Raw genomic sequence first — 17728 nt, 5'->3', positions numbered from 1 at the left:
TTATATTTTGTGTTGCATACATTTGTGTTACTACTTGAGCTCGAGGGTGTTGGTGTACATGCACTAGCTGTAGACTAGCCGTAGACTTAGACTAGCTGTAGACTAGTTGTGATGGTGTACATGCACCTAGATTAGGTCCAGTGAACTCATTGTTTGCATGCATGCGGCACAACACACTTAGCTTTAGTTAGCTTTAGTTATTGCATGCACAACTAAGCTTAACTTAAGTGCTTTTATGTATTTATACTAAACCTCATAATGTAGAATTACTTTTCATTCTTTCTCAATTCTTGCTTGCTTTCTTCGTTCTCTTGCAAGCTTGTTATTGTTTTACAGATCTAGATCTATCTGTGTATCTCAAAATCTTACAAAAAAAAAAAAAAATCGGTCTTCGCCAAAATCTCTGGGCACTTCGTTCCTTTTCAGGGCAGGATAACATAAAGCATGAAGACAATGGCGCGTGATTCTTACTAGCGGAATATCGTTCTATTACTCTGTAATAATTTTGTAAGGATTAATTACTTTTCTCTACTTTTGCATTATATTTTGAGGGGGGTTTTCTTCCCACTGGGTTTTCCCTCTTTCCTCATTTTTATGCATTGTATATGGGTACCTAAAATGGCTGTGTTTCCGGGACTCATTCATTATTGCATCACACTCACCTAAGTTACGCTTAAGGGGGGGTGTTGGTGTACAGGCACTAGCTGTAGACTAGCCGTAGACTTAGACTAGCTGTAGACTAGTTGTGCTGGTGTACATGCACCTAGATTAGGTCCAGTGAACTCATTGTTTGCATGCATGCGGCACAGCACACTTAGCTTTAGTTAGCTTTAGTTATTGCATGCACAACTAAGCTTAACTTAAGTGCTTTTATGTATTTATACTAAACCTCATAATGTAGAATTACTTTTCATTCTTTCTCAATTCTTGCTTGCTTTCTTCGTTCTCTTGCAAGCTTGTTATTGTTTTACAGATCTAGATCTATCTGTGTATCTCAAAATCTTACAGAGGGTGAATCGTGCTTGAAATCTATGAACACATGTCATGGTTATTTTATGACATTTGTTTCTATTACTATTTCTTGTAATTATGAATTGAGGGTTAAAACCATAAAATTAGGTATTTTGTGCAAATAATTATAATTTCTTTATTTTTTTTTTGCATACATTTGTGTTACTAGTTAATGTCATGATTAATTTATCATTAAGTGGTATTTCTGCTTCAGATTTGGCTATTGGCCGAGCTTTAGAACAAGAGGAAAATAAACAATCCTATGCTATTTATTATATTAGTAACTCTTAAATTTTCCAACTAAGAAGTGGTGTGATAATATTTCATGTCCCAAATTATTTCCAAATTTCATTACCTCCCTAAAGCCACCTCAACCATAGTTGAGCTCCCAATGACATGTTCAAGATCTTCGAGTCTCTCAGTCCCAAACCCCCAAAGCAGTTTGGGAACATAAATCTTTTCCCAAACAACAATTGACCATTTTTTTCTTTCTTAGCTCCTCTCCATAGAAAATATCTATAGAGGGTAGCAATAGATTTGAAGATTTTATTTATTTGTTAATGAGCTTTCCTTCTTCCATTATCAAGACATCAGTGCATCATTCATAATGATATGTTGTTTCAATTACTACATGCATGTCTCCACGGCATGTTTTCTTTGGAGATATGACCAAATTTCTTTCTATTTCATTCTAAGTTTGACTTTAAATTCCTTGAAATTAAGTAGAAGATATGGATAGAATTCCGTACTTAGACCTACCATTCTTCCCACCGGCTTTTGGATTTGGACCATAAATCGAGATATTGTAGCCAAATCCTTCAAATTTAAGGGGTCAATTACGAGGAGCCATTTTCAAACTAACTCCAAGCAAATTAGCTAGTGGTTTGAGCTAATCCTTGGCAGAATAACGACTTCACAAAAATGATCGCATTCACGTAAATATTCAGATAGTACAAATCAATCCAATCTACCAGATACCTGATGTCTCCCTCCCCTGCAGTTATTCGAAGTATACACACTATTAATAGTATTTAGATTGTCCACTTGAAGTTGATGAACAAGGTTAGAAAATTGTTGTGCATTAGGATCGATTCTTTTGATTCCCTTGCCCACCCCGTTTTCTCTTCCAGGGATTTAGTAAGGTTTAAATCTTCATCGACAACCCAAACCTCATCTTGGTGGAGGGAGGGATTTAATAAGGTTGAAATCCCCACCAAAAAATAGAAGTGGTCGATATACTATGTGTTTAAAAGACTATAAAATGAAGTTATACCTTAAATATCATTTCTCCTCCATTACTTTTAATTATAAATTATAAATAGAAATATGTATTAACTTATTAGATTTTAATTATCCAATATGATTTGTAATTGAAAGTAGATTTTCATTATCCACGAATTCATTAGTTAACCTAGGCACTTGATAGAGTGTCTTGGATAAATAATTGAAATACTATTTAACTTTATGTTGAATTTAATCATGATGATATTTAAGCTCGCCTGAGGAATAAACCGACACAAAAACAAAAAGTCTTATTGTTTCTATGTGCCATTAAAAGCAACAAAAAGTCTTATTGTTTTTATGTGCCATTAAAAGCATCATTTCTACCATTAACTAATGAATAGGAAAAAATAGTTTATATAAAAAATATAAACTTATTTAATTTATAGATAAATATTATATAATATTAAAAGGAATATATAAAATTTCATAATTATGGTAAATGTGTAAAATAATTAGTACAAGAGGGATCAAAGATTTCAAGATGCAAATTTATTTTAAAGTGTAAATATTGAAAAATAATTTTCACCTCAAGAGATTTGATTCTGTTGTTCATGTTGGAAACATTGTAAAAGACTTTAAAGAATCAGGTAAAAAAAATATCCAAACAACAATGGAGAGGCATGTTATAGAATCTATCAATGCATGAGAGGGATGCATTTTTTTTTCGAAATTTGCATTGTAAAAGAGATTCTCACCTCAATAGATTTTATCCCTCTCAACACAAGCTGAATTTGTGTTGAACATGGATGTATACTACTAACTACTTATTAAAATATAAATGAAGAGATAATCACTTTATACACTTGGAGAAAATATTATTTAAACAATTTTCATCACTTCAATTTTTATATTAAATTGATTTAAACATATTGTTGTATTTAAATTTAAGAAATTATGATATATCAAAGAATTACAAGATTGATAACTTATTATTAACAGGTGCTACATATTAGCTAGTACTTGCCACTTAGTTTAAATATAACTAATTGGAATCTAAGTTATTGATAGTCTATGAGTTGATCAATTAAATTCTTCATAAAAAAAAAATAGAAATGAAAGTGAAAATGTTGTGGTAAAATGGTGTTTTTTGGTGAGCACCCTACCTCATTAGTTGTAATGAAACTTTATGACTTTATTTCTTTGGCAGTATTTCATTCAAAATGATAACGAGAAACTTAGCTTCAAGTCAATGAGATGTTAATTCCAACTATTTGTCTCCTACAATGAAATATCAATTCCAAGAAACTTATTTTGAACAACCATTTGTCTCTTACAAAATTCATGGACATTGTAGATAATTGATATAGAGTTGAAATAAATTGTGTTTGTAGTAGTGAAAGTAGGAGAATATGGAAGAAAACTTTTATTATTATCTCTTAAATGGTATCTTGTTCTAAATAAAATTGTTTTCTTTTGCAAAGTTGTAAACTACCTCTATTCATACCCATTTTATTTTTTTCATTCATACTATATTTATATCAGAGTTGATACCTAATAAAAGTAACACTCAAGTTCGTCATAATCACAGGGATAAAATCACTTCATTGTATTTGTAAGTTTTTATTCAATTTTATCCCTCTTCTATTTTTAATTAAATCTTTTCACTTTAATACGATCCAATTATGACACTTATCGATAGCGTATATTACTCCCACATCTTTATAAAGGTGTCATATCCATTTTTAATACATATATCTAAAAGTAATATATTAAATATTCTGGTACCATAATGCCTTATACAAGAAGGTTTGGTAAAAGAACTATGACCTTCCCACATCATGGTATTCATTCTTTCCAACATAAACATCTAATATTAATACCCCTCAATGAATTGTTCACTTCTTGTCACATCCTCGGTGTGTGACCCCGTTTTCTTTTCTTTTTTCTTTTCTCATTTTTCACCTTTAATATATTTCTCTTATGGTCACTATTTTCTATGTAAACCTAGTTAGTAACCGCTATAGTGTGTCCCCTTATAGTTATCATTACACTTAAATTAATACTTTATATAACCCTCTAAAATTAATCCTATAGAAACGATTTTATGTAAGTCAACGATCAGTCCTTCCGATGCGCCCCATATAAATTCCGAGGATTATTTAGGTTCTCATTCATTTTTGTCAGGCAGGCATGGAAATTGACGTACTGTGGGACGTATTTTGGATTTCAAAACATATTGGACTGTGGTTGAAAATTTTTCATCGTCAAATTTGACTTGTGTTAGGGGAGGGTCGCCAATACATGTGCGCCCTCCCCGCCACGTCAGTTTACCACGCGTCAACCCACATGGCTCCGGTACGACACCTGTCCACCGTGGAGCTGGCCGTGTGGGCTATCACCTCGCGTCTTAAAACTCCTCCTTCGCGCCATTTGAAAGGTTGGTCTGGGCTCATTTCTGCGATGTTCCATTTTCCCTTTGTCTTTCTGCTCGGGGCCGGTTGTTGGGCGAAGCCCCCCGCCGAAGATGGCACGGGACGGCCCTATAACCTGCGCGCATGGTGGTTAGAACGTGTGTTGGGGGAATGTTGTGTTCGGTTGACAGGGTTTGTATTGTTGCGCACAGAGTCGTTTATTCGTGTGCTGGTGCGAAGGTTTGATGGAGTTTCAGGGTTTCTGGCTGGGACAACGGTTCTGCTTTTCTTGTGCTTTTTCGCCTGGATTTCTTGGTCGTTCTGGAATGCAATTTGTTTAACATGGAATGCCGGTTTTTTAGCATTTCTCTGGTGGTGGTCTTATTCGGCGATTTTGTTGTTTGGGGAGGAGTCGGTCGCCATTCTACTGAGCTTGAGGTAACATAGGATTTTTCTGTTTTGCTCTGCTGTTTTTGTTGTTTTTCTGATCTCTAATGGCTTTTTTCTTCCTGTTGCAGGTGTGGAAAAGGACGTTGCAGGTGTGGAGAAGGTCTGGCGAGCTGTGGGGAAGGTGGCGAGCTGTGGGGAAGGTGGGGGAGGTCGGCGACCATCCATGGCCTGTAACCGGTAGGATTTTTAATCCTACCAGCTTTACTCTGTGTTTTTCAACACAAGCATCTCTAACAGGATATTTTGTGAACTTTCTATGGCATTTTATGGCATTATTTTGAGCATTTTTTTGAGGGTTTAGGGTTTTAGGCATTCTATGGCATTTTTGTTGTTTTAGGGTTTAGGGTTTTAGGCATTCTATGGCATTCTGTTTTTGCTGTTTTGCTGTTTTAGCCCTCAAAACGCTCTGTAGCTGCTCTCCCCTGACTTGCATAGCCAGCCCCGAGCAGAAAGACAAAGGGAAAATGGAACATCGCAGAAATGAGCCCAGACCAACTTTCGAAACTCTCTGTAGCCGCTCTCAATTGCCTTGTTACTGTGTTTGCTTTATAGATAAAAACGCTGCATTTTTATTGTCCCTGCTATTGTATCTTTTTCATTTGGCATATGAGGGTTTCTCTTTTCTTTCATAGATTTCTGAGTGCTCTGCTTCGTGCTATTGTTTGTTTTATATTCGACTGCTTGGAGGGGAAGGCTCTTCTAAAGCCTCACTAAACCCTTACGAAGCTTCTTCGCAGACTTGCTACTCAGGTTGCTCTCTGGGCTACAGTGTTGTAGTTATGTATTTCTAGCCAAGAGCCTGGTAATTTCCTTGTCGGTAAATTATTGGTATTTTTAATCTCCTTTCTGGAAGTGAGACTTGTCAAGCGGCCTCGGCCGTTGTAGACATTCTGTATAAGTTATATGTTTTTTTTTTTTTTTTTTTCTAATGGACTTTGTATGGAAGTCGTGGACATTTTACGACCTTAATCACAGTTATACTGTTAATTTATTTATGGTTTCTTGAAGTCATAACTGTTATCTTGTTTCCTTCTATGAAAGTCTTATTCCGAATTTTACACACAAGTTGCATTCTCTATTATTTAAATTGACTTAAAAGCATTTCTCTGGATACTGTTTGAACGCTACTATTCTTGATTTACTCATTGTAGAATATTATGATTTCCTTATGCTGTAAAACCTTGCATAATGCTAAGTTATTGAGATCGTTTTCACTTGTGACGGTGCATCTCTATTTGAAGGTTATTTTGTTTTTACGGCTGATGAGTTTATAAGTTAAGAAATGGGTAGGGTTTACTGTTTTATGAACAAAGCTTCTACTCTTTTATTTCCTTTTAATATTGCTCAGCTTTTACTAGCAAACTTTATAGGATTAAATCCTTGTCAGGGTTTTGTTAGATTTTGTCTGGGTTTTGTTAGAGTTGAAATGCCCGATAATGCATGCAGAGAGATTGACCTTTCTTCATGAAGAAATAGGTTCGATATCTGCTTGAGTCGGAGTGTTGGTGTTTTCAACCTGTAACTCCAGTGTCTCTCAGTAGTTATGTCTTCGGTCAAGTCTTGAGTGGGCATATCAATTTGGAACAATTTCTGTTTTTTACACCTATGACCTGGAGCATATTTTTCATCACAATTATAGGAGAGTCCATTTCTTTGGTGGTCTGCCATTTGTGTTGGAGATAACCTTTGTACTTCCAAGGGATGTGTAGGAATTGTGCTAAGTTGGAATATTTGATTCTGCAAACAGATTTCTATGCACTTTTGAAACTTTTCTTCCTAGTTGCTTGGGGAACAGGGATATAAGGAGTGCAGAGCTATCGGGAGAGGAGAATGTGTTGATAATAGTGATATATTTGTAGGGTGCTGGTGTCCACTGTAGCTGTTGAATTGTCTAGATTGTGTACCTCTGAATGTAAATTTCTTGTAATATGTGAAAAGAATATTGAATCAAAACCCTCCTTGACCCGTATATAGCACATGACCTACTGAAATTTTAAATTTATGGAGTCGGTATAATCTCTATTCCAAAAAACATAATTATTGTTGCTTAGTTGCCATGCATTAGATATTGTGAACACTCTTATCAAGAGCCAATTCAATCCCTTTAAGAATGGCATGTGCTTCTTCCTGATTGTTGATCTTTCCTAAGGTTCATTCAAATTTTAAACTTTATTTATCTCCAACATTGATGACAAGACCCACAATTGCAGTTACCCTGGATTTCCTTTCGGTACACTGATTTCCTTTGAATCTCTCTTATTTTTGCAATGCCTAGTTTTGTGCAGGGAAGTTTAAATTACAGGAAAGCTTAACATGCTGTAGATTTTGAGCTCTGAAGAAATTTTGTGGGATTTTTGTATACCTACTGCTTTGGAATTTCCTTCTTACATGTATTAGAGGCAATTCATAATTTTTCTGTACTGTAATACACTGTTATAGATCAATATTAACTCCAGAACTCATAAGTGTAAAAAGGGATCTAAAGAAACAGAGACATGATTCTCTTGATGCTTAAAAGATCCCATCTTAAGATGGGTCTACGCTGGTTTATATTTTGTAGATTTATAAATTATTGTAATTTTATTTTTATTTAGTTTTTATAATAATTTAGCTATTTTTAATTTTCCATTTTTACTCCAATTCTTTTTTCCCCCTCTAAGAAGGCTGTTGTAACTTTACGTCAATTATAACAATTCATTAGTTAACCAAACAATTGTCATATGTGAGTCACTCATATTGTCAAACAATTGATCTACTCATGAAGGAAAATGAAAAAGGTGAATAGGTGCTTAGAAAAGAATTAATGACTAAGCCACAATTCGTCATATAGCTGATTAGGTTACTGTGCACCCAAATTTCTCTATCTTTTGGAAAGTTGATGTAACAAGATGGAACAATATGATTCTCATAGTTGTTCATCAACTAATTTGATTAATTTAGATACTTCCATCATTTTTACTGACACATATAAAAACACATGCTCTCTATAAGTTGGGCATACTCCACGGTGGACAGGTGTCGTACCGGAGCCATGTGGGTTGACGCGTGGTAAACTGACGTGGCGGGGAGGGCGCACATGTATTGGCGACCCTCCCCTAGGTGATTGATAAAAATCATAACTATGTTCTTTATTGTATTTCTAGTTTCCAGCAATGTAAAGTTCTTATTCATTCTAATTCAATCAATAACATGCTAAGTATAGAGTTCCTTACTACTAGTGCCTCATACATTAGAAGCGAGCAGGAGTTGTTTCTAATTGTGAGTGTAGACTTCTATTCAGTGTTAAGTGATTGTAAACTTGCCCAGCACTGTCATCACATTATAACGGTCCACTTATTGGAGCCATAAGTGAGTTTAGAGCTTTGTACAGTGCGCAGAGAATAACTTATAGAAATAGTTTTATCATAATTAATATTTTACAGAAAGACATATTCCATTGAAAATTTCTTATCAACACACAGTTAGGTTGCCACAAGAAATCACTACTAGGTTGTAATCCAAAATGTTGCTGTGCCAAGAAAAAGATACAATCCATCCAAAATCCACATCATAATGTGGTTAGAACTGAAAACATATGACACCCCTATTCTTTATGGCCCTGAGAATCTTGAGTGCCAAAACTCCCCGAGTTACCTTCTTCAGCCAGGTAGGTTGGCCTACCAGTCAAGGGCTGATTAGGAAATGGTTGATTGTTGCCATATGATTGATTCCAATTTGCAGCTTCCAACCATGGAGGCATTGAGTACCCATACCTCACATTTGCACTACTGACCCCTGCATTAAGTGGAGGTGTGCAATGAGCATACAGATAATTGACACCAGCTCTGGTAGGAACAAGGCAAGTGCGTAAACCCTCGGTTTGATAGTGGGGCACTTGAATGTTTATGAGATCTTGGAATAATGGTGTATTATCTACAATGGAGTCCAATGAGTTTGAAATAATCCTAGTTTCATCAGCTATTCTTGTATCGTTGATCATCCCTTGTTCCTTTTCAAGCATTTGTTGTGCCTTTCGTTTTTCCTTTTCCTGTCTTGCCATTTGCTTTTGTTGGTCCTTAACTTGCCTTGCTTTATCTCTTTCAATCCTTTCTTCTGCTCGCTGTTGTGCTGCAACAATCCTTGCTGCCTTCTTCTCCTTGACCATATCCTTCTTTTTCTGTTTTAATTCTTGCATTTCAAGTTTCTTTTTTTCTGACTCAACTAACAGGTTTATATAGTCCTCTGAGGTGAGTAGCTGTGAGCTTCGGCCCAGACGAAGACTACCCGGTGCACCTTGGTTTTTTCTCATTGATACTCTCTCTACTGGTAGCTTTAGGAACCGTCCAAGTGTCTTCTCCACCCCTCCCACCTGCATGTCATTGCTTGGTACTTCCCTTTCAGTATCTGTTGGAACTAATTGAACCATATCATTATCTTCATTTGATGCCTCATTATGTCCTTCATCTTCTTCCATTGATCTATTGTCCACAAAAAATTGAACAATTTCACTATTCAATTCTGCTGGTTGTGAGGGCATATTCATGCTTTCTTCATTGGTTGCTGAGACACTATGTGCATTCATATTGATTATTGCTTCTGCTAGCCATGAAGGTGGGGTTACTTGGCTTGGCAATGTCAATTGGTCATTGTCAACTACATGTTCAACAATATCATTAGCAATATCAGCAACAGGAATTTGATGTTCTTGAGTTGGTGGAACAATCTCCATGTTACTAGGAATTTGTTCATTGTTATATTGTGTTTCACATACAGTTTCATCATCTTCAGCATATAACTGTCCTTGAGACAGGGAAATCATATTACCAGCTGCAACAACATCATCTTGGTCATCTACTTCTTGCACTTCAACACATGTTTGGACATTCCCTTCTTCCTGACCATCCACATGAAATGCTTAGCTACAACCAGTATCATGCATAAGAGCATCATAGTTCAGTGGCCAGATTCCTGTCCTCCTAAAGCCAGCCTTGATATTTGATGGTGTCAAAGCCCTTTTAAAAGCTTTACTTGCAAGCTCTGCTAGCTCAAACCTTTTCACCTCAACCCCTGGATTCTTTGCCATCCATGCAGCACGCTCCGACCTGAAATAGTTCTTGAAAGGGCAAAACACACTAACATCAAGGGGTTGCAGCCTATGAGTGGTATGAGCGGGCAATGTCAACAGGTCGATGCCTAAATTGTTTTCTTCCTCAATTGTTTGTACAGCCATGTGGCTCCCATGGCCATCTAATATCAAAAGGTGTCTGTTATTAGGCGAGACGCCACCTGGTACCGATGCAGCAAAGTGAAAAAGCCAACTTAGAAACAGTTCTTTAGTCATCCATGCATGGGGATGTGCAGCCATGCATGCACCTGGTTCACAGTTCTGTATATAGTTTTTTAGTTGATTTTTACCTTTGAATAGATAAAATCCTGGGATTGAAGTACCAATTGCATTAACACAACATAAAATAGTTATCCACTCCCTGCTCTTGGGCAAAATCTTTGGCACATTTCGGCTCCCTCTCTTGGCAATTACCCGCATGCCACAATTCCTCCCTGCCTGTAAACCTGTTTCATCACAGTTCCATATATGGTCTGCTCCATAAGAATGTTTATCATAAGCACTAGAAAGTGTGTCATAGAATTTTTGCACAACTGCAGGACGCAAATTTAATGCTCTGTCTCTGTCAAGGCCCTCAGCAGTACACAATACAAGTTCTGGATGCCTTTTTTTAAACCCAAACCACCATGATTTACCAGGAAACCCATCTTTGAATGGGTTTGGCCTCCCTTGACAGATTTGAGCAACTGTTGATTTGAGTTGTATCAACTCTAGCCCATGTCCCAGTTGGGCCATCTCTTTACACCACTCAACCACCTCGGCCTCCTCATCCTCAGTCATAACTGTAAGAGGCCCTCTACGTTTTGTATGAGTCAGTCCATTTATCCAATAATGTATTGACGAGGGAGGAATACCATGTTTTTTTGCAGATGCCCGAACTGAGTATCCATTAAACTCTATGTCGTCAATTGCAACTAACATTTGTTCTTTTGTCCATCCTCTTATAGCACTGATCTTTTTAGTTGAGCTTGCCCCTTGGACTGTTGTTGATGGTGGTTCTGTGGATGATGGTGTGTTAACATCAGCGGCTGTCACATGGTCATCTTCAACAATGTTCCCTGGTGCATTGCTGGCATCGACATCAGCTGGCCTGTCATCATCAGACGATGTGCATCGCAGCTGCGCACCCCTTGTCACTCTCCTGCCACTTCTCCTTGTACGAGCAGAGTAACTTCCTTTTGCCATAGATGCAACAACCTGTAAAATTATTGCATGCATTTAGACACTAGAATATATGTTAAATTATGCTTTATTACTTCTGCAAAAATTACTTTTCCTCTATTACAGGAAATTATCAACATGTATGTTGCATTTAGACATTTGAATATATGTCAAATTATGCGTTATTAATTCTGCAAAAATACTTTACCTCTATTACAGGAAATTGTCAACATGTATGTCACTGTTTTCATAATGAGAGCAAATGTTTCACTTTCATAGGGCAATGTCAGGATATGCGTATACATTAGGATACAGAGCTTGTTACATTAGGATATGCGTATACAGTGATTACAGTCTATCCATATGTATTACCTTAGGATATGCGTGTAGAGTGAGAACCCCGGGATATCATGTTGTATATTGATTAACTTGTCACCTTTGTATCTTATCTAAGCTTATGACAAGCTTTGCAATTAGAACACAGTAGTTACACATGACTCTTTCTAACCATTCTTGTTTACCTAATCACTTGCTTGTTTCATTCTCATTACACTCGGCATAAGTAATAGCACAGATATTTTACAAGTAACATCATCTAAAGGTTGAACTATTAGTGCTAACCTAAGAAATACATGTATAGATATGATAAAGTACCTGTATCACAGGTTGGTTATCTCCCTAATAGACTGGATTCAGCTTTAATATACATATAACATATGTAATTATACAGAGCTTTGTTCTAGCTCACTCATAGATAAGGGTGAACTGAAACCATGCTCAGATACTAATACGCGATTTTTAGTGTATAGAGCTTACTAGTGATAAGATGAATGAGATGTATTCAATAGCTTCAATTCCTGTAAGCTAAACAAGCTATGACTACAGTACTAACACGACATACGTAGCCTCTGTGATATGTAAGCTGTAATCACTATCACATTTGATTCTATGGTCTCCTAGGTGTCATAGACAATTGGTTTTACTTCAGTTTAATTGAGTTTCATTGCAGTCATTTATTTTTTATATATTTTCATATAATTTATTTACTTATTTTGAATATTGTGAAGAACAATCTCTGCTCCAAGATTTCTCTCCATTATCTGTGACTTAATTTACAGTGCTGAATTATGTAAATCCCCATTCCTTTGGTCCAACTTTTACAACTCCGTATGGCTCGGGCTCTCCATACCCTAAGGTCTCGAGCTCAACAAGGTGAAAAGATATGAAGGCCAATAAGACTGTCATCTGCTATGTTACTTATAATTGTGTTTTCTCATTATCTAAAATCTTACAGTCATCTAATCCAATAAAGAGAAATGGTCATCTGCTCGGGCTTCCATTCTAAGAAACCATTCCCCAGTTCTAAGGTCCATTCATCAGTAGTATAAATTCACTTATTTGCAGTCTTTCGACTCAATATCAAAATGTTTGCTTTCTCAATAGCTTCATGCTTCTGAAAATATGTGAAAAATATGTGAAAATTTACTAAGATTATCAGAGTCATTAAAGTTACAATTCGTTTTTGTTCTATGTTTTAACTCATCCATGTTCACTCGGATCTTGTCACTTCTGAATTACCCAAAATCGGATGGTTCACACTAGGAGTATAGTTTGACATCGGCTGGCATTCTTTCTTTTACAATAACCTTTCCTTCTTTCTGACAGGAGGTCTTATAATAATATAGTTGTCGACCAGTAAAGTAAGTCAAGCAAGCCAGTTCGGTAGCTGTCCAACGGGCAAAGGCTTCTTTCTTTAGAGTGCTGCCCGCCCCCTTCTTCATTCATTCATTTAGGCCCGACTAGGAGTGGATCCAGGGAACCTGGCTTGGGAACAACTTCTTACTAGTAGTGGCTAATCACAGTAAGAGAGTCCAATCTCTGAAATAGAGCTTAGTCTCTCCCCATAGTAGTATACTAGTAAAAGGCGTAGATTATGACTTGATCCAATAGAGTCAGAACACCTTTATATCTAAAAGAAATGGTGCTCGATGAAACGATCCAGATTCCACACTATGCTGTGGGCTGGGGGGAGAGCTGCTCTGTGAAGCTAGGCGTTCAGTGTTCTTATGGAGGAACCATAGAACCCAAGCCATAATAATCGCTCAATTCCTGTAAGCTAAGGTTCAAGGTTCAATTTCTGTTAGGTAAACAAGCTATCGCTCAATTCCTGTAAGCTAAGGTTCAAGGTTCAATTCCTGTTAGGTAAGCAAGCTATGACTACAATACTAGCATGACATACGTAACATTTGGACATACGTAACATTTGTGATATGTAAGTTGTAATCCCTATGAAGTTGATGATCGAATAATTCGTGTAAGCTAACCTTCAATTCCTGTAAGGTAAGCAACCTGTGACGTTGATTAGATGGATACGACTGTATTCGATAGCTTAACTGTATAAGTTAGAACACATACATAAACTCTGTATAAAAAAGGTTAACTGTAACTGTATAGGTTAACTGTCACCACCCTATGGACAGAACTGTAATGTAAGAAATCTGATAAATGAATGGAAAGAACTGTAATGTAAGAAATCTGATAAATGAAAACAATGAAAACATAACTGTAAGAAGAATGAGTTGTAATTCATATAACTGACTTGAATATATTGGCTACTGTTTTGTGATGTTGTCTTCAAGTTTGCTGAATAGTTTGAAAGCATAAGATGCAACTTCAACTGTGGGTGGACTTCTTTTATAGTTTTGGGGACTTGATTTTAATTGGTGGACATGGATGCACATGGATTGCAATGGCTTCATTTTGAATGTGTGGTATGGATTTAATTTGCTGTGATCTAATGGTTGGGAATTGTTTATTTGTTGATCCATGTGCTTTGATCTGTTTTAATGAGAAATAGAGTGAGTTGGGTGTCATTTATTGCAGTTATTGGGTCTGGGTGTCATTTATTGAACAAAGTGGATTTAATTGTTATTGGGTTGGGTGTCATTTATTGAACAAATTGGATTTAATTGTTATTGGGTTGGGTGTCATTTATTGAACATAGGGTGTTTAGTTGTTGAACAACACATCAGTTATGGTTGACATACATTCCTTTTGTTATGTGCAGGTAGGCATATTTATTTGGGATGCAAAGTTGCAGTTCTGATGAGTGGGGGTTGAAGTGACTGCTGTTTTGTACTTCTGGAATAGACCAGTTTGGAAGCCTTTATGGCTCTAGCTGTTTTCTACTTGGGTCAATATGTTTTGCAATATTAAGTAGTAAAATACTATTTATGGACAGTTGTGGGCCCAGTCAATATATGGGTGATTTTTGGACATAATTTAAAACTTATTTATACATAATGTTATTTATTTCTGTTTAAATTTTGGTTTCAAAAGTCTTAATCACTGGTGGTTTGGTGGGACCAGTATTATATCAACTACTGGTCCCTGCACAATATTAGGAATCTGTCCCCTATAATAAGTAAATTGTCAAAATGATTTTCAATTTTAAAGTTAAATCATCAAAATTTCTAATAACTTAAGCGCAAGAAAAAATAGCGTAAATTAAAATATTATGAATATTATAATACCTCATTCAACTATATGTACAAATTATAGTACATTACATTAACTTTATGTCAATAGATTGGTGAGAATTTTAACATTGTATTTATGCTCCTATTTATTAGGAAACCAACTCTTATGAACGGAAGATGGTTGGTATACATCTCTAATTAGTATTATTTCCCCTTTTTGTTATCGGATTCTCATTCTGAATTTTTGGGGTTCACGAGCTTGTTTAGTTATCATCAACAAATATTGGGTTTCTATTAGATCTGGAATGTGCACGGAAATAGTAAGTTCACAATTCCATCCTTCTATGCATCCTTGTGCAGGAATGCGCTGCTCAAGAAAGCTTATGAGCTCTCGGTGCTTGCGATGCTAAAGCTGGACTTCCAATTTTCTCCTCAATAGCGAAGTTATAAGAATTCACCAATCCCATGTGTGTTCGATGAGTATTTTCCCTAACTATTAGATTTCTATTCTACATAATTCTTTGGAATGTTTGACTTCCCTTTTATTCGCTAGACTATTAATGTGTATTTCCCTAGACTGAATGTTTGATTTCTCTCATTATTATTTCTCACTCTCTATTTACATAAAGTAATGAAAGCTTTTTAGGGATAACTGTAAAGCGATCTACTCTTGGAAAGTCTCCGCCATTCTTTTGGATATAACATGAATAAGCAGTTAGATACATGTTTGATTATCGTTAGATATATTTTTTATTAGTGTTTCATAGTTCCACATAAATGATTCATTGTTCTTTCACTTGGAGAGAAAATTTTGGGCATAACTCTCTATGTTGATTGGTTAAAGAAATGCATTAGCTTTTATTCTGGACTTGTAAAGCTTTAGGTTGATATGATTCATTGTTCTTTCATGTTGGACTGGAGAGAGAATTTTGGGCATAATTGTCTATTGTTCACAAGGTCAAAGGTATTAGCTTTTATTTTGGACTTGTAAAGCTTTAGATTGATGATACTTCACACCTGAAATAAACATTTGGCTATTGATAATTATGTAGTCATTGAGTTAAGTTCCAACAGTTTTCGAAGAAGGCTTTCCTTACCGTAAAACTCGAGGCTTATATTGGAGTTTCAAAGCAATAGAAATTGATAACTCCTTTGTATACATTTATTTAATTTCTCCAATGTGTGTGGAGGGCGATATTCAATACACTCAACATTTGTGAAAACTAGGTATTTCTCTGCTCAATTTATCCAATGTATGTGCAGGGCGATATTCAATGCACTCAACATTTGTGAAAACGAGGTATTTCTCTTAACTGAGCAAAGGTTGTAGTTTTTTTTGTTGGTAGAGGTTGCAGTTTTTAGTTGGCATCTTGCACTTTATGAAACAGTTTGGAAAGTGGTTGTCTAATTAGGGAGGTTGAGATTTCTAAATTTACTTAGAACGTAAAATGAAGGGCATCCAAAACAGTTTGGAAAGTGGTTGTCTAATTAGGAAGGTTGACATTTCTAAATTTATTTAGAACCTAAAATAAAGAGCATCGAAAATGTAAAAACCTCATGAAATTTTTGTTTGATGAGCAAAAAAAATTTGAAATTCCAGGCCTGCTGTCAGCGAACCAAATGTCTCATTTTATGGCTGGTATGATTGTTAACCTCAAGCTTATTTATGGAACCCGCTTAATATTTCATGATTTCCTTTTTAACGAGGAAAATGGTAGGCCAGTGAGCTAAGAAGAGGAAGTCTTGTGGACTTTATTGAAATGAATGGATATGAGACACGTCCTCTTTACCCATGTGATTTTCACATGCTTCCCAGTACTGCCATCTAGGAATGGTGAGGATTAGTTTTCTTCCTTTGGGAGTGGAGATTTTTTTTCCAAAACCCTAACCTTGGTATCAAAAATCATAACCCACTCCACTCGATTTTCCTTGCTAGGTGAAACGTGTCATGTATTCATAGCACCACCGAGAGTGGTAAGGGAATGTCGATATTTGAGAGTTTCCTTACCAGGTTTTCTGATACCACATTCCCGCTCCCAGTCTACGCAAGCTCCAGAAGAATACTGGTATGGTTGAATAGTCGGATCTAGGAGTTTATATATATATATATATCACCTTAACGCAAACATTTATTTAAAACATACTACACGAAGATCAAATGCAACCTCTTTTAACGCAAACATTTATTCAAAACATAACTATACGCAGAGGTTATGAAGGTATCCAATCAATCTTATTTGTCATTCAGATCTTCATGTACGAACCAGGAAGACAGGAAATAAAATTAATCCTTTCACACACAAAATGAAGAGGGAAGTCTGTGATCACTCGTTTGAAGCCGGACCGGGAACACCTAGAAGAGTACGAAACAATTGTGATGTACAGAACGACGACCCATCTGTTCTAACAACTCCAGGAGACCTGTGCCGTATTATATTCTTCACCAATAATCAAATGAAAATGTAGGGATCCGTGCTATATTGTATTCTTGGTGAATCATTAAATGAAAATTCAAGTACTTAGTCAATCTTGATAGTCAGTCATACAAAGCATCCTAAGCGTGGATATTTGGAAGATTACGACAACCGATCTGTTCTAACAGGTCCAGCCATATTGTGTTTCTTCGGCGATCATTAAATGAAAATTTAGGGGACACGTGCTATATTGTATTCTGGTTGAATCATTAAATGAAATCTTGATAGTGATTCATACATTCCAGCGGATAATTTTTCGACAGCGGATAATTTTTCGTGGCATATTCTAGAACAAGAGGGCTAGTTCAAGACGGCCCGGAACATTACAACAGTAGAAGGCGACGGAGTTACCAAGTGGGGAAATGATTTTTTCACATTTTTCAAAAACACTTTAAAATTTGATATTAAAAAAAT

This window comes from Pinus tabuliformis, chromosome 1_2 (assembly GCF_031772625.1).
Source record: "Pinus tabuliformis cultivar Carrire ecotype Pingquan chromosome 1_2, CPIR1, whole genome shotgun sequence".
Classification (NCBI taxonomy): domain Eukaryota; kingdom Viridiplantae; phylum Streptophyta; class Pinopsida; order Pinales; family Pinaceae; genus Pinus; species Pinus tabuliformis.
Note: the sequence above shows the minus strand (reverse complement) of the source record.